Source organism: Lissotriton vulgaris, chromosome 6, assembly GCF_964263255.1.
Source record: "Lissotriton vulgaris chromosome 6, aLisVul1.2, whole genome shotgun sequence".
NCBI classification, from domain to species: domain Eukaryota; kingdom Metazoa; phylum Chordata; class Amphibia; order Caudata; family Salamandridae; genus Lissotriton; species Lissotriton vulgaris.
The window spans coordinates 311,693,097-311,721,045 of NC_141694.1; positions in this window are offsets into that span (position 1 = coordinate 311,693,097).

Consider the following 27,949-nt stretch of genomic DNA (forward strand, 5'->3'; position numbering starts at 1 on the left):
AAATAATTCTACCTATAACAAAGACACCCTTACACCATGGTACAAATGTGACTGTGTTAACTCAAGGCAGCCACAGGTGCACCAACACATCGAAAGAGTTGAACAGCGCCATATCTTGGTAAAGAAGGCTCTGCTGCCTTGCATGAACTATTAGTAAATATTCTCAAGGTATGTGCAGAGTGTGACAATCGTGTATAGATGAGACACGTACATGTATAACTCCCCTTGTCAAGTGCTGTTTATTGCATTTTAAAGTGTTTTATTTATAATTCGTAATAAAAGAAAAAAGCTAGGTGCTGTACAACACTGCATGTGGTCTACCAGGCACTTACAAACCTTTAAATTGATTTATTTCTTTCTTTCTTCCTTCCGTCTTTGTGTGTGTGCTTTGATTTCGCTGTCTTCTAGTGTAAACAATCCCATCTTCAAAATAAAACCGGCCATATAACTGCCTCGCAGGCAGCTATCAATTCCCGAGGTGGGAATTCCTTGCTCCTAGAATCTGGCATCTTCCCTTCCCTTATAACTAGGCCAATCTACCGTCGTTATCAGAGGCGAAGATCCTGTCAGGCGTGTGAGGCGAGGCAGAAGCAGGACAATCCATTTAAGCATGGTTACTGGTGCCATGTGACACTCACACAACTCTCCCTTGAAGGAACATGTTCAGAAATGTTTCGTTAAATACCAGCAGCATCTCCAACACCGAGGATCGAGTCCGCGTCATCGTAACAAGCCTGACAGACATGAGACTGCCGAGCAGTGCTCAAGCATACATTAAAAATACACTCAACCTTTAAAAGCATCTGACTGGAATAATTTTAATTAATATTTTACAGTAACGGACGCTAGCGCAGATCTCATGAGGGATCCGTTTTAAGGCTTTTCACGTACTGTACTTTTCAATGTTGGTTGACAACTAAAGCGGGCGAAACCGGCTTAACAGAGGGGAGCAATCGTGCGTCATTGATATATCATGGCACGTCACGTGCACGTATCTGCAGGACTGCAGAAAGCTATCAGATAATCACCTGTTTGTTGTGCACGAGTCCCATCCCGGGCTTGAGTGAGGCAGGAAGACAGAAACCATGTGGTGTCGAGAGATTACAGAACATTCTTTGCACTGACACGATAAGACTAGCAGCGAGTTATTCTGGCATGCTTTAATGTACACTTTAATGTATGTGATCAATCCATGTCAGTGAAAAAGGTTTCTCGTCTACATGTGACCTAAAGATATTATCACACGTTTTGTAAAGCAATATGGGCCATATGTATGAACACGTTTTTCCATCGGCACAGAATAGGTAAAAACATTTGATATATCTGGCCCTATATTCCCTCGTGTGACCAGCTATGCTGAGGCCCTCTATGCCCAGACGCTGTTTAGTACATATTGCTGCTTTGCTGCCACTTGGCATTATTATGCACGGCTGACTTTGGAACCAGGGGCCATGGTACAGAAACTTTACACTGGTAAAGTAAATGGAGCAAATTCTGTTTTGCGCCATTTTTATTAATACATGAAAAGAATTTTAGCAAACAGGTCTTTGTTCCAGTCTGTATTACATAAGGACGTTTGAACCACGGCTCCAAATAAAGCGCACCTTCCATATTGTTGCTGGTTTTAAAGTGAGGACATGCAGTTGTCTCTACTTTTGAACTGTTATTAACTGTGAGGGGTGTGGCCTAACATCATGGCTGCTTAGACATGCTCTCTTGTGGCTCTTCCAGTCCTCGGTTATACCTGGGATCTAGACGGTGCAAGTACTTGAACCTAGAAAACAGTGGCAGCAGTGACACTTAGATGCGGATGCATTGTAGCCTGTAATCACCGCTCAATAGCGCACAACTAAGTTGCGGCCTATTAAATCACACACATTAAATCTAAGAATGGGTTTAGAAGGCACAGTGCTCAAATGCTTTGAATCTTTCCTCTCGGACAACACAACACCCACCCACTCCGCCAGCCACACGCTCGACCCCATCTTCTCCGCAAGCCCACGTCTCCTTCAACGACACCACCGAAATTCACTGGACAAACCACCGCTGCATCCACTTCATCTTCCGGAAACCCACCACGCACCACCGCTCCCAACAGATGCCTCGCCGCTTTTGGAGCAAAGTCACCGAAGACCAGCTAACCACCACCCTCACCCAGAGCCCACCCCCGAGCCCACCTCCGCCGACACCTCCACCCACAACCTCAGACAGTGCATCGACGACTGCGCAAACACCCTCGCCCCGTTCAAGAAACCATCCAACAGTCACACCACCAAGAAAGCCAGCTGGTTCACTGAACACCTCCAGGCCACCAAGAAAACCTGCCAAAAACTGGGGAAGAACTGGCTCGGTGAAAGAACACCGAACAGCTATGTAGCCCAGAAGAATGCCACCCGCAGACACCATCACCTCATCCGATCCGACAAAAGGGCCTCCTTCAAAGACCGCCTAGACAACAACGCACACAACAGCAAAGAGCTCTTCAACATAGTGAAGGAACTCTCCAACCCCAGCTTCAACACCAACGACATACCACCTTCGCAAGACCTGTGCGACTCGCTGGCCACCTTCTTCCATCGCAAGATCGCAGACATCCACAACAGCTTCAACAACACAACCGCTCCGACAACCACTGAGACCCCCGCCCCCACGACTACCATCCACACCAACCGTCTACTCTCTTGGATCAACATCAATGATGACAATACCATCAAGATCATGAACACCATCCACTCCGGATCTCCGTCAGACCCTTGCCCACACCACATCTTCAACTAAGCCAGCATCGCCATCGCACCCCATCTCCAGAAAGCAATCAACATCTCCTTCGAGACTGCAACCTTCCCCGAGAGCTGGAAGCACGCCGAGATCAATGCCTTACTCAAGAAACCCAAGGCGGACCCCAAGGACCTCAAGAACTTCCAGCCCATCTCCCTACTCCCGTTCCCGGCGAAGGTCATCGAGAAGACCGTCAACAAACAGCTGACCCACTACCTCGAAGAGAACAGCATCCTGTACCCATCCCAGTCCGGGGTCCGCGACAACCACAGCAACAAGACTGCCGCTGCCCTCATCCTCCTGGACCTGTCAGCCGCCTTCGACACGGTCTACTACCGGACACTACGAAACGCCTCCATCACAGGAGGTGGTAGGACAGTCTAGGGCTGCTGGTGCAGACAAGAGCATGTGGGAAAAGAAGGAGAGCAAGGACGTGAGGCTTAACAAGATGCCATACATGGAGATCACAAAGCCATTTGGGGCACACTCAATGTTGGTCACTAGTAAACACTTTTGGAAATGTTTCTACTCTTGCATTGGGGGGAGGGCAAAGGGTAGCTCCAAGGGGGTGGAGCATGAGCTGTCTTGCAGGCCCCAGGTCCCGGTTAACATTGAGAACTGGACAGCAGCGTCTTTCATTTATGCGAGAGTCTACTTTGAGAAATATCCAGAGAGGTGTGTGACATTGTTCAAGTACCTTGATGTAGTACGAAAGGGCAGCTTATGTTCGAGGGTAGGGCCTGAGTGCGGTACTGTTGGAAAGTGGGTTATTGGTAGGGGCAAATGTAGGTCTGTCACTGGCAATAAGGCCACTAACACATGGTAGGAGCCAGCATAGATCTTAGAAAATTATTCCTATGCTCAACCCTTGGTAACGAGGCTGCGAGCAGACAGGCTTAACTTTAAAGACTGGTATGTAAAGCATTTAAAAACACAATTTCAGTAAATATTTAAGACGCAACACAAAATAAAAATCCAACACCAATTAATAAAAATAGGTAATATTTTTATCTTTTAAATGACACCAAAACGAAAATAATTCACTGTAGGGAACCAGAGATATGAATTTTTAAAGATTAGTAACTTTCTAGTGCTTAGAAAACAACAGTGCCCCTTTTAGTAATTTTGTTTTCTCTGACAGGGACACCTTTAGAAATTGTTCAGGAGAATCTCACCAATGTTGTGCGTCTTCTCCAGCAGGCGGAGCCCCGTTAGAACTTTTCCTGAAGTTTTGCTTGCGGGTCCCAAAGTATCCAACACACTGTCCAAGGTTCTGGAATCTCCAAGAGGGTACTTGAAAGTGTGAAACTTCTATTCCGCAATCCACTTGAACAAAATCCTTACAAATCCACTGGTACTCCAGGCTGGGAATTCTTTATGGGGATGTCCAGGTGAGCTCTGTTAACCTGTAGCTTGCAGGGAGTCCACTCTTTAGTCTTTTTGCAGCAAGGTAATCCACAGGGCTGCAGTTTCAGTTGGTGCAGTCTTTAGAGGTCAGGCCTTAGAAACCTTTGCGCAGCAACACTTCTCAGCAGGGCACTTCTTGCTTCAGTAAGTTTCAAGCAACAGATCTGGAGGGCTCTGCCCCTCTCAGATACTTATTCAAAATTCTATGGGTCAAGCAACAGGTCATTTCTGACCACTGAGAGCAGGGTAACTCCTCATAGTTATGACCACATCCTGTAGAGTGTGGCATTATTTTGTCCCAGAGTACATCAAATCTTCCAAGTCCATAATGGCTGATTTTCCAGCAAGTAGGTAAGAGCTAGCTAAACACACCCCCTGGGATGGCTTATTTCCATAGCCTCTCCCCCTACCATCTGCACATACCTTCCTCAAGCCTTGCCTGACTCTGAGTCAAGAGTGTAAAAGTGTAACTGACACCCAGGCCTCCCCGTTGCCTTTGAAGAGCATGGTTTACGACTCCACTCCCTGGCCTGGCATTCCTATGACCAGCACACTGCCCTCCCAGCAGTGTTGGTAACCCCAGGGGCTCTTTATTACCTCTTCAAAGCAGCCTGGCCAAACCACTTAACTTTGACCAATCAGGGCAGACCACTGGAAGGCTGAATTTGGACTTACAAACAAGAACGTCTTATAACTTCTTGTATGTACACTTTAGGAGAAATATAACAATATAATATTGTTGGATTTACTACTACCATTCTAGGAAGTCTTTGAATGGTCAGGCTAGTCCTCTCCTATCAATAGTTATGAATCAATAACTTCCTACCATGTTACCCTATGGGCCATCGGATATGCAATGGGGAAAATGACTTGGGCCAGTTTTCTAGCACCAGGGCTTATAAAAATATATTTTATAAGTATTTCCCTAATTTCTACAGCACCCCCACCCCCTGTGCCACTAGGGGAGACTTTAGGGGTTCTGAATCTGCAGAAATATTGCAGATCCTCCTTACCCAGTGCTCTTAGCATCAAAGTCGACTTTGAGCAGCACTTTAGCCAATGTGGGGAGAGAATGTGAAATTTCACTTTACCCAGGCATAAAAAAACTCATTTTTTAAGGCTGTACCTTATACATATCTGACCCTACACCCCTGGGATACCAAGGGGAGAGCCCTGGGTCCCTAAGATGCCCAAACATTGTAGGTTATCCATTTCTAAGTGCCCATACCACCAAAGTCGAGTTTGGGCACAATTTACTTTTTAAAAGCAGTCCTGCACCCAGGGCTGTTTTTAAACTGACCTCAAGCTTCAGCAGTCCACACATGCAAGTGCAGAAAAAGCTGCTGGCCTCTAAACTGCCATGCCCCAGGGTACTGGGGACTTCTAGGTAGTTTCAATACCCTGCCCTATTATATATTAGGGGTTTATGGAGTAGGTCATGCCAATTACAGGGGTACCCCACCAAACCATAGTGTACCGTAGTGTTAATGTGTTCCTTTCAGTTTAGTACAGGCTCTGGGCCTGGTTAGGCAGAGCCCAGGGTCAGTCAAAATAAGTTACTACCAGCATCAGTCTGCAAAAAGTTGGGTGGTGCCCAGGGCACAGGATGACTTTGCAACAGGTACAATGAGGAGTTTCATGCACGCCTCGCTGAGGATGCGAATGGTATCTTGGGGCAGCTGGGCAATGAGCTGTTCCTCCAAACTATGACACCAGAACAGCCTGCCCCCTTGACTTATATGACATCCCACCTAGGCAGGTGTGGGTGGAGCAGACAGGAGACAGACTGGGAGTGGGGGGGACATGTTGGTCGTACAACAAAGGACAATTTTTTGTGGGAGTACCGTAAGTATAGACACAAATACTCAAAGTGCGAGGGCAAGACTGGATTTTTGGCTAATATCCCCGGAGGTGGCCGCCTGGGCTGTGGATGTTCTACATCTTGCCCGATCACTGTCAGACCATGCGCCGTGCCTTCTCGAACTGACCCCACCCGACTCCCTCACACGTGCTTTTAGTTGGAGGCTTCCTCCCCACGCCTTATTGGATGATGCCTTCAAAGAAGACATTAGGAATGACATCTCAGACTACTTCTCCCTGAACTCTGGTTCTGTATCCACCGAGTCCGCATTATGGGACGCTTTCAAAGTGGTTATTCGGGGGCAATGCATTGCGAGGCAGGCTGGCGTTCTAAAAGCTATCAGAGGTACATTGAGCACGTTGGAGGGGCAGTTGATAGATCTTGACCCCATATTTTGCACTGAACCTAGCCCTGCAATTGCAGCTGAGATAAAAGAGAAGCTGCTGGCCTTTGATGAGGAGGCGCAGCTTGAATTGAAGTTCTTAGGCAAACAGGCTGAGGCCCGTCGATACGGAGAGGGTGTCAGACCGAGTCGTACTCTGGCAGGCCTACTTAGAAAATCATCCGCAGCCCAGTTTATCCACACCATTCAGCAGCCTGACGGCACTACCGTCACAGGTAAGGGTGAGATACTGCAGGAATTCAAATCTTTCTATTCCCACCTCTACACCACCGCCCAGCCCGAGATCCCAGCACACTTCAACGACTTCCTGGACTCCATAGCACTGGTGTGGTTTAACGACACACATCGCAAGTATAAGGACATTCCAGTTACGGTTGAAGATATTAAGAAAACAATTCAGAGTCTCCTGCTCAACAAAGCCCCTGGGCCAGACGGCCTCACCACGGCTTTTTACAAGGCATACTCGGAAGAGCTTGCGCCCCGACTACATTCAGTCTATGCGGAGTCTCTGGAGGTGGGCATCTTGCCGGCATCTATGAGAGAGGCTCTCATTATGATGCTTCTGAAGCCGGACAAAGACGAGACATCGCTGGACTCCTATAGACAATTATCTTTAATAAACGTAGACGTCAAAATATATGCCAAAATCGCAGCCGACCGGCTACAGCCCCTCCTTCCGATAGTGGCGCTGCCGGATCAGTCAGGCTTTATACCTGGTAGATCTACGACGCATAACCTGCGGACACTTTTTTCGGTACTGCATTATCTTCACCCTACGGTGCAGGCTGCGCCGTATTCCTGGACTCCACAAAGGCCTTTGATACCCTAGAGTGGCCGTATCTGTTCCGCATTTTGGAGCTTATGGGCTTCAGTCCTATTTTCTTTGCCCAGATAAAACTTCTGTACACTAGCCCGCTGGCTCGGGTGAGAGTCAACGGTATGATCTCCGAGCCATTCGAAGTTACTCGTGGCACGAGACAGGGCTGTTACCCTATCCCCCCTACTGTTCGCTATCGCGATGGAACCACTTGCAGCCCGTATTAGACAGCACCACACGGCGAGAGGGATTGGCTTCAGTTCTCGCAGCTTGTTGATATCCATTTATGCTGACGATGTGACGCTGTATGTACTTAACCCTTCGACCAATCTGGCCCCCCTGCTGCGAGAATTCGTCAAATTTGGTGGATTGTCTGGCATAGCTATAAATTGGGCGAAGTCGGTTGTGTTCCCTCTGACTAACGGCACCCCTGAGGTGCGGTCCGAGTTTCCATTGCGCTGGTCGGCTGACGAGATCAAGTATTTGGGGGTCTGGTTTGGCCGTAGTCTACAGGATATTTGGTCCCTAAACTTCGGGCGTGCTATTGACTGCCTAGAAAGCAAGGTGGCGATTTGGTCCAGGTTGCCGCTCTCCCTTGCAGGCCGGATTGCCTTAACCAAGATGGTAATCCTCCCCAAGTTTCTCTACCTATTTAGCAATGTACCGATCCCACTCACCAGTCACTTTTTCGCGTGCCTTCACTCCCACTTGATCTCTTTGGTGTGGGCTGGCGGTCAAGCCAGGGTCTCTTGGGCATTTCTGACTCTGCCATTGCGCCAGGGAGGGCTGGGAGCTCCAGATATGCACCTCTATGCTCTCTGCTCGCAGGCTCAGTTTTTGCACTTCTGGGTATACCCGACGCCCTATCAACCGCACGTCGCAGTAGAGCAGGATTAATTATCGCCCACTCCCCTGGCGGTAGCACTTTACCAAAAATATGTTGGCCCCTCATCGGATGTTGACTCTGCTAACACTCTACGCTGGGCTTGGCGTGAGTTACAGAAACGTGCAAAACTCCCTCTTCTTTATGCGCCCGCTGTCCCGTTGAAGATAACCCGATGCTGGCCTGCCTCGAGACATGTGGTGGCCAGATAGTGCTTGGAGGCACCCGCCTTCGCACCTTTGCTGATCTGTACCCAGACGGGGTTTTCCAGGACCCACCAACACAGGAGGACGGGGGGAAGCCCCATTTCAGGAGTTGTTCCTGTATCACCAGTTAAAGCTAGCGTGCCGCTCCCTCTGGGAGATTTTTCCTGAGGCGCCTCCCACCCTTAATGCCTTGCAAAATATACTAGCCTGCGCCTCACCCAAGAAACTAGTGACACGCTTATATAATGAAATGCAGGACCAGGCCCCCGTAGTGCAGCCTCAGTCTATGGCTCTCTGGAATGCCGAGCTTGACCCCCCTCTTACTGAGGAACAATGGTCGTCCTGTTGCAAACAGTTAATGGAGCTATCTCCCAATTACAGATTACGCGTCATTCACTTCAAATTCTTACATCGCTACTATCGTACCTCCATCAGCCTCCACCACATGCGCCTACGTGAAGATGCCAATTGTTGGAGATGCGGTCTTGACAATGCCAGCTTTTTGCATGTTGCATGGTTCTGCCCTAAGCTCATTGATTTCTGGCAAGAGATATTTGTTTGTGTAAATCAGATAGTTGACAGGACTGACGAACCATTCCCCACATCTGGGCCTGCTGGGGTTGGTAAACAAAACATTGCCTAACAGGAGGAAATTGCATGCTCTACTCTTGCTGTACGCTAGACGACAGATTGCACTCAAGTGGGGAAGACGTAGGCTGCCCAAAATCTCAGACTGGCTGTCAGATGTTGCCTATGGTCATACTCAACTGGGTGTCTACTGGGAGTCTATGCCTGCTGCCTCTCGACCTCGTGATGTCTGGGAGCCCTTTGTACAGTGGGCGGCGACCAGGGCGGCTTCCCCCGCCCCAGTGGCTGGGTCTTTGGCACAGGATGATAGAGTGGAACGGCCCTCTTAGATTGCTACTATTCATGATCAACATATGTGCTGCCCCGGTTGGGTCGGTCCTTCCCCTCTGACAGGGGATCATGGGCTGGGCTCCTTCCGGGACCAGGTCTCCGATGACCCCTCGATCAAATGTGACCCCTGTATGTTCGCACCCATGGCACTTCTCTGTTCAATTCCAACATGTTCTGTTCGTATGTGGACGCCCTGTACCTCTTATACGCGATCCATGCTAGATACTGCTTGACCCCATATATACGATATTTGATATCTGTGCACCGACTGATGCTAAGTTGCTTGGTTTTCTCTTTACCTTTTGTTCTAAGGGATTGTTGATTTCCCTTCTACCTTTGGGTATCCACTGTGTAGGATAGGTCCAGTTCTCGCACAATGCAATTTTTATGATTTACATAACCTACTCTTTAGGGCCCATTTGTCCTTATCTGAAAGCATGTCTCATGTTGTTAATTTTGCGTGAATAGGATGCATAGCTTCATAATGGTCAACAGTAACTGCCTGCTATCATGTAATGCTATTCTTTATTTCACCACTTGTTAACTTTGTGCCGTCCAAATGCCTGCTGTTTCTTTATGTTACCCTACATTATTCGCGGCCATCCCTTAGTGGTTGTAGGCGGCTTGCTGTGTCAATATACCATCCTCTTTGTTTTTCTAACTGTTGTCATGTATCAGATTTGTGTCGCTGCTGGCCACTATGTGGTTGTAGGCACTGAGCTGTGTCCATGGTCATTACCCACAATAAAAGTTTGGAAAAAAAAGTGCGAGGGCAAGCACATACTCACTCAGTGTGGATCTCGGGGGGGGGGGGGTTTGGACAGCAGTGAGGGCCAGTGGACAGGTTCCCGCAAGCGGGGTAGGGAAGTACCCCATGAGCAAGACTGCATACGCCAGTTAAGGTGGAGCAGTTGAGAGATTGACTTGGGATTTTGGGGATGTAGGGGCAAAAGGAGTTGTTGTTGTCTGGTTTTCAGTTTGTTTTTTGTTTGTGCTATGAGGATCACAGGGTGTGTCTTTGGGCAGACAAATACGCTCACTCAAAGGCCAAGAGGAACTGGTTTAGAGCAAATTGTTGAATGGGTGCATAAAAGGAGGATGGAAGGGATGCTCCATGATTGGCCTCTGGAGAACTTGAGGATTTCCCCAATTGGGGTGGTCCCTAAGAAGGAGCCCGGGGAGTTTCATTTGATCCATAATCTGTCATGGCCGGAGGGCCTGTCACTCAACGATTTATTTCATGAGGTGTGTAGCAGGGTTAGAAATGCATTCTTGGACGCTGGGGCACTTTGATTGCAAAATGTGATATGAAAAAGCCTTTTGTTTGCTGCCAGTTCACCCTAAGTGCTACAAATTGTTGGGCATGCATTTCAGAGGACGGTTTCTTTAGCAATAAGGCATTGCCTATGGGGTGTTGAAGGACTGGGTTCTTTAAGACCCAGCGGTGCCAGGGCACAACACCTGAAACCTTCGTGGGTAACCTGCTCCGGCGTACGAATCACAGAGACACGGGACACTTCCTTCGACGTCAAAGATTCAAGGTTTATTTGCTGCAGGGAACACAGAGATCACGACAAGTACACAGCGTGCAACTTGGGGAGACTGCTTCAAATTGGTTCTGTGGATCGCTCCTTTTATACAGTTTTTACCCATAGGATTACATTGAACACAAAAGTTTACAACCCGGTTCCCACCATTATCCCCCAGAGGGGTCGCTTTGGTCACTTTGAAACACATGAGGTCCGGAACATAAGTGCGGAAACATTTGGCGGTTCCCAACTGTAAAAACCCATCTTCCCACCATTAGCAAATTCCAATCAGCAGTAAAACAGATCGAAATAGGAACAAGGACAGGTGTAGTGGAAGACGGAGACAGTGGGGAGATCGGAAAGGGTGTAAAAGGGGAGGTAACAGGAAACACGAGATACAGGCATCAAAGGGACGTGCCTAATGAGATGCACGGCTGAGACAATAAGTCCGTGCAGCAAGATGAGCCTTGAGCGGCGCCATCTGCCTTACAGTAGCAACCCCCTCGTCATAAAGACACTCACAAAGAACATGTGTCTTCCGCAAATATCTTGGGAAACATCTTGGGAGTCCCAGGGTCGCGAAGCGGACAACGTCCGTTCGCTGGCTACTTGAGGGCAAGAGACAAAATGGATGCCGTATCTAAGATGGAACCCGTGGGTACAGATGAAAAACCCACATAACAAACGAACGGTTTAAGTTAGCACAGCGAAACTGCGCACACTTTCTAAACTCGTCATTTGCGGTTCATAGATACCAAACTCGACCATATTCGTGCGAGTTAAAAACACCACTTATGATCGTCACGGAACCTCAGACGCTCCTTTTGCCCTCATGTAGGCAAGCACTAGTCGGAATCATATTCGATATTCATCAGACCATCGAGATGTTGCTGCAGCATAGCTCTGTCCAACCGAGTCCCCTTGGTAACAGATGGTTGTCTCATACACGTTGTAGCACAGAGGCCACATAAGGCAGGACCACACTGTACACAAAGGCAACACGTGAACAGGAACACTACAACGACTCCGATGATCATCAGAATCTTCCAACCCCAAGTCGACATCAGGCCCAAAAACCATCCAAGTAGCGTCCAATCCCCTACATCCACGTGTATGGATTCGGAGATCTTATGCAACCTCGAGATGGCTTGATAGACAGTAGGAGCATTATCTGGGATGAAAATGCAGCAGCTCGAATGGATCACTTTACATACCCCACCTCGATCTGCTAAGATGACATCTAAAACCATACGGTTTTGTAGCGTCATAAGTCTCTCCGCCTGAAGTTCTGTGGTGATATTACCAAGGGCACTGGCAGTAATATTAGCTGTCGATTCTACCACTCGAGTCAACTGTCTCAGGTTCCTACTATTGACCATAGGTCCCCAAAACGGGAGGAAACCCTTGAAAAAGTCTCCTGCCTCTTGACCGGCGGTATCCTCTTCACTAATTATGCCTCGCACAACTCTAGTCTTATGATAATCGGCATCTACAGTGAACGTCGGAGGCAACAGATTTGCAATAAAACATGAGCCCATGAAGTCTGCGGGCAACCATGTGTATGCACGATCATAACAGATAAAGTATGTACCCTTGGCAGCCAGAAACACAGGGGACGAGGACATCGGCAGAATGTAATTTTCAGTGCAAGCACTTGCTCCAAGTCGGGCTTGCGATCTTCGGCCACGACCCATAAGACAAAAATTACCAGTGTGGGGTACGACCCATATCGGAGGCGAGCTTTTAAGCTGCTTTTCGCTAGTGAACACACTATATTCACCTCTACTTAGGACTCTATAGGCTTGTACCTCTTCTTCGGGAATAAGCGAGGGATCATAGATATCACTATCTAAATCCTCTATGGCTATTGACAAAGGCTTTTGATACGAGGTAGGACCAGAGTAGGGGGAACGTGGTTCTCGAATGGGGTGGAAACCCAGTGCGCTTCGAAACATTGTTTGAAATGCTCGAGCTGACCCTTGGGAACTATACGGTAACACCAGATATGGAATTCCCTTATCCGTAGTATGTGGCATCAACCCACACACCCAACAATTAGTAGTGTTAACCACTAACTGATGCTGATGGAGGAGCTGAATAAAGGAATTGTTGCGGAATTCTACACGTCTAGCCTGCTCGTGTTCCGGTAACATGTGAAAGGAATGGGGAGAAGCAGTAGAGGTAAGATTAGGGTAAGAAGTAGGAGTAGGTGTAGCAGGTAAGAAGTAAGACATCGTGTAATACACCCCACCCGCCAATAATGCAGAAGCAGTCAAAAACAATACAAACAGTTGGAATATGAAGCATTTAGTACGACTGAGTTGCTGCAGCTTGAATCTGTGGACTTGAACTCCCTCCAAATCATTCAGCTTCGAGAATGCCATTCCCTACGACCGTCCGCAACGTTTCTTGACGCACTTCGTTCTGTGCAGCAATAGTCAATCCCTAGGAGTTCCCAGGAACCGACGGCCTTTAACCTAGCGTCAAGACCTACTGTCCAGAAGGAAGTACGCGCGCGGCCCTACGGCCTTCAATGCACAATATGTATGTACGTATGCAAAAACAAAGTCTCTCAGCTGTAAAGGCAAAAAGTATAAGGAGTGAAGCTCAATATATGTACAGAAATAATTACAGTAATACGAAAGTTCAAAACTGATCACGGGAAAATGGGATAATGCAGTTGTCAATTCATCAAAACAAGATTTTTTTTATTTGTCCTTAGTGCGTGATCGGAAAAAGTATCGGGTTTTCCCTGGACGTGTCTGCTCGTCGAACAAAGGATCCGTTGAAGAGACAGCGTCTTGCTGATCAGTTGAGTGTTCTGGTCTTGAGTCTTTTGATGCCAATTGTTCAACAGTGTCTTTCTGCTGCGCTGAGGATTCTTCAACAAGCTGTGCGTCGCTAAAAGGCACAAACGCCGGCAATGTTTCTGTTTCAGATGACGCAATGCCTCTCCTTACCCACGGGTCTGCCGGCAAAGAGATGGGGACTTGCTTGGTGTGCGTAGCATGCACCCAATTTTTACGTCCCTCGAGACGAACGGCAGTCCTCGTGGCCAGGAGCACTTGATAGGGTCCGGTGAACCTCGGGTCCAGGTTATTTTTGCGTGAAAAGTTCCTTGTCACCACCCAGTCTCCGGGCTGGAGCTGGTGGCCTGGACCCTCTGTCTGCGTCGGCAATGCGTCGTAAACCTGTTGGTGAATTAACCTCAGTTTAGCAGTCAAGTCATGTAGATAATCGATCAACATTGGGTACTCAAGATCAGAAAACATTCCTGGCCTAGGAACCCCCCACACATTCGCAGGACGGCCGAACACTATTTCATAGGGACTAAGCCCTACTCGGGAGTGTACAGTCGCCCTAGTTGACAGTAATGCTAAAGGCAAAGCGTCAGGCCACGAAAGACCAGTCGTAGCCTGAATCTTCGCTAACTTTAGTTTAAGGGTGCCGTTGTACCCTTCAACCAATCCAGCTGACTGAGGATGATTGGCGCTATGGAATTTCTGATTAATTCCAAGGCCCTTACACACACTCTTCATCACACTTCCAACAAACTCACTTCCGTTATCTGACCACACGACTCTAGGCATTCCATACCGAGGAAAATATTCCTTCAGTAGGATTTTCGCAGTAGACAAAGCAGTATTGTCTTTGAGGGGATAGGCCTCGATCCATCGGGAGAATGCGCAAACCACAACTAAAACGTATTTCAGGTTATTGCATCGCTCCATATGGATGAAGTCCAATTGAATCACCTCAAAGGGATACGAAGGGGGAGCAAAACTGCCAGGGGGAGTTGGGGTTCCTTTGCCAGGATTGTACATCATACACACCATACAATTCTTCACCAGACGCTCAGCACATTTCGTAATGCCATCATTCTTCCACACAGGAGCCAACAACTTACAAATACCTTTCGCGCTAATATGTGCTAACCCATGTGCCATTGTCACAACGGCCAGCACATACGCATCAGGCAACATCCATCTTTTCTGATCCGACAAATCAATCCAACAACCATTCGCATCCAACTTTCCCGTACTTTCTTTCCACTTCGTCCTTTCAGTCTCGGTGGCCTCATTCTGAATTGCTTTCACACTCTCGATAGTGTCTTCACACATACTCGATTCTGTAGGCCACCTAACCGAACTCGTCACATACATTCGAGTGCTAAGGTTCCGGGCAGTCTCCTTAGCAGTCTCGTCCGCAAACGCATTACCACGACCAATATCATCCGTCACCTTACGATGCGCACTACACTTAACAATCGCAACCTGCGTAGGCAAAGTCAATGCATCCAAAAGATCATTCACAAGCTGGCCATGCTGTATCTTCGTACCGTGCGACGTCAAGAAACCTCTCTCTCTCCACAATCGTCCAAAGCTGTGAGCAACACCAAACGCGTATTGACTGTCGGTAAAAACATTCACACGTTTCCCTTTCGCTAACACACATGCTCTAGTAAGAGCAATCAATTCTGCAGCTTGGGCAGAATTCTGATTCAACCTTGCAGTCTCAACAACAGTATTCAATGTTACAACAGCATAAGCAGTAGTCACATCGCCATTCGGCAACTTAAAACATGACCCATCCACATACAAAGTGCCATCCGGGTCTTCCAATGGGGTGTTTTTAAGGTCCACTCGACCTTTCGTTTCCTCTTCAGTCCTCAAGTAGCAGTCATGTTCTGCTACTTCATCTGACTCTGTGCTAATTGGTAACAAAGTTGCCGGGTTCAGAACGTTACAACGTTTTATCTGAATGTGGCTTGCCAAGAGCGTCAACTCGTACCCAGACAACCTCGCACTCGTCAAGTGCTGGGTTTTCGTTCGATTCAAAAGAGTATCGACTGCATGCGGAACCATCACCGTAAGCATATTATCCATGACCAATCCTGCTGATTGTCGGATGGAGACCGCAGCTGCCGCTGTTGCTCGTAAACAACTCGGCAATGCTCTAGCTACTGGGTCTAAGGTCGAGGAAAAATATGCACATGGACGTTGCTTACCACCAAAAGGTTGCGTTAGAACACTCAAAGCACAACCTTCCCTCTCGTGAACATATAACGTAAACGGCTTACTGTAGTCAGGAGTACCTAACACAGGAGCCGAACACAATGAATCACGCAGTTCAGAAAAACTTTTCTGACATTCTTCCGTCCATGGTAAAGGAGTCGAAACATCCTTGCACGTAAGAACCACCAATGGTTTCGCTAGCAATGAAAAATTAGGAATCCATTGCCTGCAGTACGACGTGATACCTAGAAAGGCACGCACATCTCTTTGGGTTTTTGGCACAGCCATTCGCGCAATCGCTGCAATTCTCTCTGGGGTCAATCTCCTTCCCTCCTTTGACAATAAGTGACCTAGATAGGTTACTTCTTGACAACAATATTGGAGTTTAGAAGGTGACACCTTATGATTCAACTCACAGAGATGTTGCAGCAACGACACCGTAGCAATTTTGCAAATGTCCTGAGTATCAGCAGCCACCAATAAGTCATCGACGTATTGGATTAAGGCCGCACCAACCGGCAACCTAAACGCATCCAGTTGACCCTTCAAGGCTTGACTGTAAATAGATGGACTTTCACAGTAGCCCTGAGGAGCGCGTTTGAACCGGAAACTGCGTCCACCGAGAGAGAAACCGAAAAGGTCCCTGCTCTCTTCGGCAATCGGGATGCTGAAAAACGCATTTTTCAAGTCAATCACCGAAAACCATGAGGCAGAAGCTGGAATCAGAGTCAGTAGCGCCGTGATGTCAGGCACAACAGGAAATTGAGGAACCACAATTTTATTTACCTCCCGTAAATCGATAACAAAACGATAAACAGGCGGTTTTGAAGGATCTGTACGTTTAAGAATGGGCAGCACAGGGCTGTTGCACACGTTTCCCCGAGTCTCTTCAATAACATCTTTCTCGATCAAATCATAGATGATTGCCAACAGTGCTCGTTCACCATCAAGGGAGATACGATACTGGGGAATACGTGGCAACCGCACATTGGATTTCAACTGAACAACATAAGGGGAGATATCAAGCAGGCCCACGTCATTTGGACCTGTTGCCCACAAAGACGCAGGAAGAGAACTCAATTCCGGTGGGAGCTTATCGAGGGACAAATACATGGGAGAGACAACCCTCTCTCCTAACGTAAGCTTTACACCCGCAGGAGAACAATACAAAGTTGCGTACAAACGTTTAAGCAAATCCAGGCCCAAAAGATTTTCACCACAACCTGTAGTTAAAATCAACGGAGCTTCTAGCTCACGTGGCCCGATTTGAAGAGGCAAAGGGCGTGAAACTGGATTGCTAACGGGGGCGCCAGAGAATCCAACGGAAACATTTGTTAAGCCAGACAAAGGTGCGCCAGGGAGTTTCGAATGCATGACAGAACTTTTCGCTGCACCAGTGTCCAACAGAAAAGGCTCAACGACGCCCGATGTAGCAACTGCGACGTAAGGCCCTCTCTGATCAACCGGAACTGATACCACTCCCTCTCCTTGTCTATGGCTGTCCTAGTAATTACTGTCGTCAGTTCCCTGATCGACGTAATAATCGTCTACATTATACTGCGCAGATCGTCCTTGCGATGATCCACGTTGATCGAAACAATTATTAGAATTGGATGAGTTATCTGAGCGATCATTCTGAGCACCACGGCCTCTACCACGTGATGTTTGCTGTGAACCACCACGACCTCCTCTAGATGAGTTACCATTGTTACGTTCATTCAAAACAGGGCAATTGAATTTAATGTGTCCCTCCTGTCTACAATAAGCACATTGATTGTACCCTAACGAGGATCTTTGGGAGGAGGAATCGTTACGGGTTTGGGATCTGTTTGATTGCGGCTGTGACCTATTCAGTTGCGAATTATTCTGATTTGACCACGGAGGATACGCTTGTTGCAACAACACTTTAGTTTTTAGCTCTTTCGTCTTTTTGTCAGCACGGTCAATCTCTTCTTTCTCTCTATTCTCATAGTATTGTGCCGTAGCCAATATCTGAGCCGAAGTAGAAACGGCCCATGCACTTTCCGAATTTCTCAATTTATTGCTCAAATCGGGCAATAAATTCGAAACAAATTTATCCACAAACAATCTCTGACCACCCTCGGTACCCATATCCTGACCACTATGGTCCTTGGATGCTTGATTCTGGTCTGGGAAAGACATGGCTTGGTAGTTCGGACTGGACTGTTCCCATGGGGCACAGGGTCAGAGCTGATTTGCATATAGCCAGTGTCTAACCCAGGGTGGTGTGGAGTGCAAACAAACAATGGATTTAGGCCCAGATCCTTGTACTGGGGTGAATGTATGACATTGTTCTACATTCTGTCCATCAACTGTGTTTTTTGCAATTTTCACCCCGAGTGTGCTGGGTATACTCAGACGTGAGTCCCAGGCTCTCCACACCACTGGAGTCAAGCTATCCAGGCTGAATGAAGGCTGATAGCCAGAAACCGGTCCTTGGATGCTTGATTCCGGTCTGGGAAAGACATGGCTTGGTAGTTCGGACTGGACTGTTCCCATGGGGCACAGGGTCTGAGCTGATTTGCATATAGCCAGTGTCTAACCCAGGGTGGTGTGGAGTGCAAAAAAACGATGGATTTAGGCCCAGATCCTTGTACTGGGGTGAATGTATGACATTGTTCTACATTCTGTCCATCAACTGTGTTTTTTGCACTTTCCAGTGGTGAAGGCAGTTTGTTTGTTGGGGCAACAGTTTGCCAACAGAACAGTACTGTTCAATGTGGACAACATGTTTTTGGTGAGCATTGTCAATTGGCTATTGGCGCGTGATTCGAACGTTTGACAATTGCTATGATTTTTGTACAAGAGTGTTTGAGCGCAAATGTCACTTACAAAGCTCAACATATTGCAAGATTAAACAATGAAATTGCTGATGCTCTTTCTTGTTTCCAGTGGACGAGGTTACGTGGGCTCGCACCATGGGCCCACAAAGCGAAGAATATGATGCCATCTCACTTGTGGTCCGTCCGCTTGAGTGCATGATGTAGCTTATCCTCAACTTGTTGTCGGAGACTACCCGCAAGGTGAAAGGGTTGGCATTGTAGATGTTTGCGAAGTCTGGGGCAGTACGGTGTAGCAGCTAGGACAGAGGTCAAGCTTGGCGGAATGATGTGGTACATTTCATTATGTCTTTACTTGACAGGGGTTTGTCAGCCATCACTACAGCAGTTAAGTTGGTAGGTGTGGCATTTTATGGGAAGCTGTTGTGGGGGTATCAGCCATCTGTGCGGGAGATGGGCAAGCAGATTCTGGAAGGCTGGTCAAGAGAAAGAGGCACTGGGGCAAGGGTGTGACTCCCCACCATGCTGGCCATTTTGAAATAGGTTATTTCCATGTTGCTGCATGTTTGCAGGGATGATGGGGAGGTGCTGCCATTTGCAGTGATTATGGTCTGGTTATTTGTTGGTGGCTTCTGGGTTACCGAGGTGGTTGGTTCTAAGGCCCAGCCCGGGATCCATTGACATGATGTCTGAACACTTTTTGGGGCAGTTCAAATGTTGATCCCAAAGTCGAAAATGGACCAATTGGGAAGAAGTGGTTGTGCAGGTTTGTCCTTGAGAATGGTGGATGGCACTGTGCCGGCAAGGGTGGGGGCGGCTGCGCAGATTTTTTTGGCATGCAGATGGAACACGTTTTTCAACTGCATGTTTTAGGGCTTTTGCAGAAGGTGCTCAGTGCTTTGGGGCATGGGGCAAGGAATCCAGGACCCACTCTTTTCGGAGATGGCAATGGAGACAGAATCCAGGTGGTGGAGACTCTGCATGTGGGGCGGTGGCGATCGGATTGTTACCGGCGCTACTTGCGATTAGGCTGGGGTTTTCACGATTCTCATTAACATCCGTCTTTTTTCTCCTGATTGCATTGCTGGCCCGGAGAGAGGGCACATTGCGGTTTGGATTTGTGGGCACTCTTCGTGATGTAGGTGGTGAGGCATGCCGCAAACAGGAGAGAAGGATGACAATTAGGACTGCCTGAAACGGTGGTGCAATTAAAATGGTTTGGCAAAGGGGGCATGCAGTGGCATGAGTTATTGCCCAAGTTAAATTCGCTACCAAGAGGCATCCCGTGCCCAGAGCTTCTGATTTTACACTTGTTTTAGAACATTTCTCTTAATTAATATTGGATATATAACAAACTGGCTGCAGAGTCTTTCTAAAATGAAATAAGACATCATTTTGGATATTTAATTGCAGAACATAGTAATATATCGCACACACTTTTTCAGAGATGGTTAAAGCTACTGTTCAACTGCTCTTCACCAATGTCAACGTAAGCATACCACTAGTAATCTTTGATGCCAGGGAGTTTCTGGTATGGTTTGTGTTAACCACTCTTGTGCCTTTTTCAATGGAACTTATCCACATAAGATCTTGATTTCTGTCCTTGGTATTAAAGATTACTACCAGTGAGTTTGAGCTTCCTACAACTGAAAATACATCGGTAAAGTTACTAATAGAACTTTTATGGTCGGAATTCTACTGTACGCCTGTTAAGGGAGATTTCCACATCTGAGGCAGAAGACTGTGAATGGAAGGAAGTATGGAAACAAAATACACACAACCCAAAACTCACAGGCATGATACTCATTAACACTGCAAACAGATAAATATAGCCTAAACACCATGGGGCAGATTTCCAAGCCCCTTGCGTCATTTTTGAGCTGCTATTGTGTCACTTTTTGTGAAGCAGCAGCAGAGTAAAAATGTGGCCCATTCGCAACATGACGAATGTAGGGAGATGTGTCACGTTGAAAAGCCCTGTGTCACATGATACCTGTGTCAGGTATAATGTATGCAGGGTGGGCGTTCCAACGCATAAAAGCCTCTTAGAAGTGACTCAGTGAAATCTTGTAGATTTCACTGCGTCACTTCTAAGAGGCTTTTATGCTTTGGAACGCCCACCCTGCATACATTATACCTGAAGCAGGTATCATGTGACGCAGGAGTTTTCAACATGAAGCATCTCCCTACATGCGTCACCTTGTAAATGGGCCACATTTTTATTACTCTGTTGCTGCTTGTAGGATGCCACTGCGAAAAAAATTATTTTGCCTGCTTCAAGGAGTGACGCAGCACAATGAGGGTATGCCTCCACCTGCATTGCTGGAGTTGCGTTGTGCTTGCAACACAACTACAGCAATGCGTGACTTTTACGTCTACAGATGCGTCAGAATTTCTGGCGCATCTAGCAATCCTTGCGCCATGGTGCACCGTATTGTAAATACGGTACATCCATAGTGGTGCAAGGGTTTCTAATGGTGGCTCAGGGAAAGTGATGCATCTATACAGATGCGTCACTTTCTTGTAAATCTGCCCCAATGTTCTGCCCTTTTTCCCTTCATTGTGGAGGAGGCAGACCATATAGTTATCCTTTGTTGTTAATCATTAGACAGATCTACATGGTCTGCCTCCATACACCCTAAGGAAAGCAGAGGAGCTGATCATGTGGGAGAAGTTGGCAGACTCTGTTAATGCATTGGGAGTTAAGGGATCACTGAAATAATATCGACCTCACAAATATCGAGTTGACAAAATATCGTTGACAAAATATCGATGGACAAAATATCGACTGGCTATCTTTAAACAGGTAAGTACAAAAATATCGACTCTAAAATATCGAGTTACTAAAATATAGACTGTAAAAAATATCGTTTTTTTAAAATGTCTTTAAATTAAGTTAATACTAATGTAGTAATACATATATTTAGTCTAAACTTACTTTAAATTATTAAAATAATGTTATATTAATAAATATATATTTTAAATTAAAAATAAATCTAAAAAAATAATACATATATATTTATATATTTTTTTAATATTAAATAAACATATATAATAATTTTACCGTAGCATAGCAAAATAGTTAACAATTATTGTAACAACTGTAGTGAATTCTACAATAGCTAAAGCGTTGGATAGCGTAGGGGTAAAATTTACTATTCCCACTCCAGTGGGTGCAACAGTAGGAAAAGCGTTGGATAGCGTAGGGGTTAAAATTACTATTCCCACTCCAGTGGGTGCTACAGTAGGGAAAGCATTAGATAGCGTAGGGGTTAAAATTACTATTCCCACTCCAGTGGGTGCAACAGTAGGGAAAGCGTTGGACAGCGTAGGGGTTAAAATTACTATTCCCACTCCAGTGGGTGCAACAGTAGGGAAAGCATTGGATAGCGTAGGGGTTAAAATTACTATTCCCACTCCAGTGGGTGCAACAGTAGGGAAAGCGTTGGATAGCGTAGGGGTTAAAATTACTATTCCCACTCCAAAGAGTGCAACAGTAGGGAAAGTGTTGGATAGCGTAGGGGTTAAAATTACTATTCCCACTCCAGTGGGTGCAACATTAGGGAAAGCGTTGGATAGCGTAGGGGTTAAAATTACTATTCCCACTCCAGTGGGTGCAACAGTAGGGAAAGCGTTGGATAGCGTAGGGGTTAAAATTACTATTCCAACTCCAGTGGGTGCAACAGTAAGGAAAACGTTGGAAAGCATAGGTGTAAAAATTACAATTCACACTCCAGAGAATACAACATTAGGGAAAGTAAATCTTTCATATATAAATAAAAAATCTAACAAGAAATATCTAATAATAATTAATAAAAAATAAATAAAAATGTTATGTAATAGAATAAATAATAATTGACATCTAATAATTAACAATAATTCTTTTAATTGTTCACCTATTAATACAAATTAATTAAACATAAACAATTAATTTTTTAATATTTAAAAATTATTTCACTATTATTTCCAAATAAATAACGTGTATTTTTTAAAATTATTTAATTAATTATTAATATATTACTTTCCACCCTATGCCCCTATAAACTCACAACCCGCTACAGAAATTAAATTAGTAAAAATCACATAATAACCAATTAATCAATTAATATAAAATAATTAACAATTATTATTAAATTAATTAACACATATAAATTAATTAACAATTATTTACTAATTACTATCAATAAATATATTTACATATTTAATTATTTTTAATTGAATTACTTCCCACCCTATTCCCCTATAATCCCACAACCCGCTACTGCATTAAATTAGTAAAATTTACATAATTACCAATTAATCAATTATTAATAATTATTTTGCAATTACTATTAAATTAATTGACACATAAATTAATTAACAATTAATTACAAATTAATATCAATTAATAAATTTACATATTTAATTAATTATAATTAAATTACTTCCCACCCTATTCCCCTATAAACCCACAACCCGCCACAGAATTACATTACGCAATAATTATAAAAACAAAAGTCATTTAATAAAATTATTTATAACATAAATACACACTTTTCACAAATATTATTACATAAAAATACACTATAAAATATTATGTATTATTAAAATATCTATATTTTTGCTATCTATATTTTATACAGTCGATATTACTTCACTTACCTTAAAAACGATATTTTTGTAGTCTATATTCTGTCCAGTCGATATTTTGTCCAGTCTATATTATTTACTCGATATTATGTCCAAACGATATTTTGGACTCGATATTATGTCTGTGCACCGGAGTTAAGGTAAGCAGCAGAGGCCGAATCACTGACAGAATTTCGATTTCACAAAAATCGACCTACAAAAACATCGAGTCTCAAACATCGTTATCAATAATATCGACTCCCTATACTTTACATGAAACTTACAAAAATATCGATCAAACAATATCGATGCACAAAAATATTGACTACACAAATATCGTTACCATAATTATCGACTACCATTATATCGACACTCAATACTACATATAGCACTCTACAAAAATATCGATAACTAAAATGTCGACAGCACTAATTTCGTCTTGCTAAAAATATCGATAGCTTTAAATAAGACTATTTTTGTTATATAACCCAAAAACATCTACACTCTTAGTAATACACACATATTAATATACTTCATTCATTTCTCATACGTTAATTAAAATATATATTCATTTACTTACATTTATTTGTTTTCTTTCTAACTAGATTTTTAAAAACACTCTTTTTAGACATACAATTTTTAAAGCATTATAAAAATATTTTAAACTCTATATTTAGTTAAATGTGTTTTTTTCAAAATACATACTCTTTTTCTATTCCTCTATATAAACCATTCATTCACATATAAGTTAATGATTTTACTAAAAAAAATTCAAACTAACCAATGGTAACTCTTCTGAACATATGTGACCAATCAGATTGAAACACTAATTACACATACCCTATATAAACCATTCTCAATCATCCCTACAACTTGCAGGGAAGATTCAACGTGACCACATACTGCCAGTTTTTGGAGCACCATCTATATTCTTCTGTGCATGAAAATACTACTAAATACTACAAGTAAGTATTCATATAGCTCTGGTACTTATTTTTAATGTTTTGTAAACTATAACTTATATACTACTATTTTAACACTAAAATGTTGTTTCTTTATTTACTTTTTCCAAAAACAGAGTCTACAAACAAATAAAGTTCCACATTTTCTTCAAGATAATCGACACTTTAACTATAAAAAAGGTATCTACCTAAATCTTCTTTTCTCTTAAAATAACTAGACAAGTAGTTTAATGAATTCATGTTTTCTAATGTGTTTCTTCTGTTTTAACTCATAATACATGTGTGATCCCTGGTTCTTTTCACCAAATAAGTAACACTGCTTTATTAAAAACTGTCTATTATTTTCCCCACATAAATACACTTTGGTAATTTTCTATAAATTTCTCTCTAAACAGACCTCAAAAGTACTGAAAACAGATAATTTGCATCCAAGAACAGACATTCTGCAACTAAACAAAAACTCTTGGTAAGTACAAAATAGAAACATAAAAAGTCATTATATGCTCAATAGAATGTACAATGTTAATACTTCACTTTGTTAATACTTCAGTTAGTATTTTCTTGCTAATTTCTCTTTTGTAATCCCTAAAAAGTAACTTATTCATTAGAAAAGTTACAGACTAGCAAATGTCTAACCAAAATAAACATTTAAACAAATCCTATAACAGACTTCACTTTTTTTCAACAGACCTACCAATACTAGAACAACATCTGACTGAAACTACACCTACTTTCTGAAGATACAACTTTACTGTTGGTAAGTAAGAAACTACAAATGGTACATGCTTTATTTAAAATGATTAGAACATTACACATTTTCATAATATTTTTATAATAACTTTTCTAGATAAAAGAACACAAGAATGACAGAAGATGCAAGATTTATTGCTTCTCAGAAAGGAAAATTTTTATTATGTTATATGGGCTATACTTATACTCAGGAGAAACAAAAAGACCTTAAAGTTAACTGGAAATGTACTAAATATTACTCAAATAAATGCTATGGGCGTGCTACAACCAGAGAAACAAGTGTTATTAATACTACTGAACATAACCATCCACCAAACATCTCTGAAATCGAGGTTAGATCCACTCTCGAAAATATAAAAGAATTAAGTAGCACATCTGACCTACCAAGCAGCGTAATTCTGAAAGAATTACTACCTAAAGTACCCAGAGAAGCAAGAGGTCAGTTACCATCAATTGCTTCAATCAAAAGAACCATAGCTAGGACAAAAAAATCAAGTAGACCCACTATACCAATACCTACAACTTTTGAGGAAGTCATTATTCCACCTGACCTTGCCATCACACATAATGACGAACCATTTATCTTTTATGATAATCATAGCAAAGAGAAAAGAATCATCATGTTTGCCACAAATAACAACATTAAAAAATTAAAAGAAAGTGCTACTTGGATGATGGATGGCACTTTTTCAATATGCCCAAAACCTTTCTACCAATTGTATACAATTCATGGGCAATATCATAATACCTGTATCCCATTCATCTACTGTTTGTTACCGAACAAACAAGCAGCAACTTATACTGAAATTTTGCACAAAATAAAAGAACAAACATCAGACTACTTCCCATTAAAAATATTCATAGACTTCGAACAAGCTATGATTAATTCCATTTTGAAAACTTACCCACACACATCCATTCAAGGATGTTATTTTCATTTTAATCAATGTCTCTGGAGACATTTACAAAAATCTGCAGTTGAGTATGCAACAAATATTACCTTTGCATACCAAATTAAACACCTCATTGCTCTGGCATATGTACCAATAACTGACGTGGCCGAACATTATAATCTATTAATTGAAAGTCCTTTCTACACACAAAATGAGCAAAGACTTGCCCCACTTTTGGATTACTTTGAGGACAACTGGGTAGGGAGACTACATAGGTCAGGCCACAGACGCCAACCTAAATTTTTAATTCCCTGGTGGAATGTATATCTACCAACACTGAACCAAGAGGCCAAAACAAACAACGCTGTTGAAGGTTGGCACAATGCCTTCCTCTCTCCTACTGGACGTACAACTCCCACATTACACAAACTGCTCACAGCTATCCAAAAAGAGCAAAGTTTTCAGGAATTACGAATGGAGCAATCTGTCTTACAACCAAAACCAAAACTCTCAAGACAAACTGCTCAAATGTATCAATATCTACAACAGCAAGTACAACTTTATCCTACAACAAGAGGACTAGAATACCTAAAATTGATAGCCAAAACATTAAACTAAGTACACTAACTAAATAAAAGGGTCAACATTCGCAAATATCCTTAAATATGCTACCACACATATTATAATATAACAAATCTTTAATTATTTTGTCTAATATATTTTTAATCACAATTATAAATAGACAAAATAATTATGTCAATATATAAAATATATTTCATTTAAACACTTTTCCCACCCAAAAGAAATAATATAAATTAATCACTTACCTTGAAAAACAACATCATAACAAGTAATCCTTTACAATCAATATAGTGTGAAAATCTCAAAGACCTAATTAAACAATGCATTAAATATGTTTCAAAAAACTGTGCTAAATGTATCCATCATCCAAATAAAACGACTCTTCAAAATCCATTAAAAATCACGACAATAATCTTTAAAATGTGAGAAACGTTGCAGGGAACTCGAAAAATAAAGGGAGTATGGTATACATCTCAGTTCAAACAACTGAAACACACTTCCTTTGATAAAAAAATCATTACTCGGAAACGGAAATAGCTGTTTCAAAATACGTAGAAAAAAACATTAAACAATCCCACCCACATAACACTAAGCAATATAGCATATAATATAAACATGACATACTAACTGTTTTATAAAATAACCAAATCCTAGGACAAACTCACTAACTCCAACTACTTCAAATGACACAAAGCCTCGATGACCGAAATACGTATCGAGTGAACTCCATACTATCTAAATACTCATACATTAATCACCAACCCCTAAATAACAAACGACTACCTTCAATTTTTAGTTAAAATAGTTTAAATATATCAAAATAGACTCTTACCTGCTCAGACGTGAACCTGCTTCCAACCGCGACCTTCCCTCTCCCAAAATGACGCAAAAAGACTAAGGGGTCCATTAGGATGGCGGGCGGGCTTTGCCCGCCCGCCACCCTAACGGAGAAGAGGACCGCCCGCTAACAGTGCGGGGGTCCCAACATATGTATTAGGATGCGCCCGCCACACAGGCTGGCGCATCCTGTATGTCTACCATTGGGGCGGGCGGAGCAGGAACCTCCGCCCGCCGCAATGGTAAAAGTGCACGTTTTGCTTGGCAACGCGCAACACGACAGGCACCGCGCGGTGCCTGCCATGTTGCACTCTGACATGCGGGGTGTACCATAGCACCCCCCAAGCCACGGACTCCCAGGGGGCCCTGCAGGGAGTCTCCGCATGCCTTTCCGTGGCGGCATTGCCGCCATGGAAATGCACTGTGTAATGCACATTGTAATATGGCGGGCGGTGTCTACAAGACACCGCCACCATGTTACAGGCTTTCCGCCCCGGCCGCTAGGCGACCGGGGTGGAAAACAGGCGGGCGGTGTTTCCGACCGCTGTAGTCTCCTCCGCCATCGTAATATGGCGGGGGGGGAATGCAGAAATAAATATGTTCAGTGTCCATCACCTACTCAAATTAAATTAGGGTAAGTGCTGGACACTGAACCTATTTAATTTACTATTCCAACTCCAATCACCATTTAATTAGAAT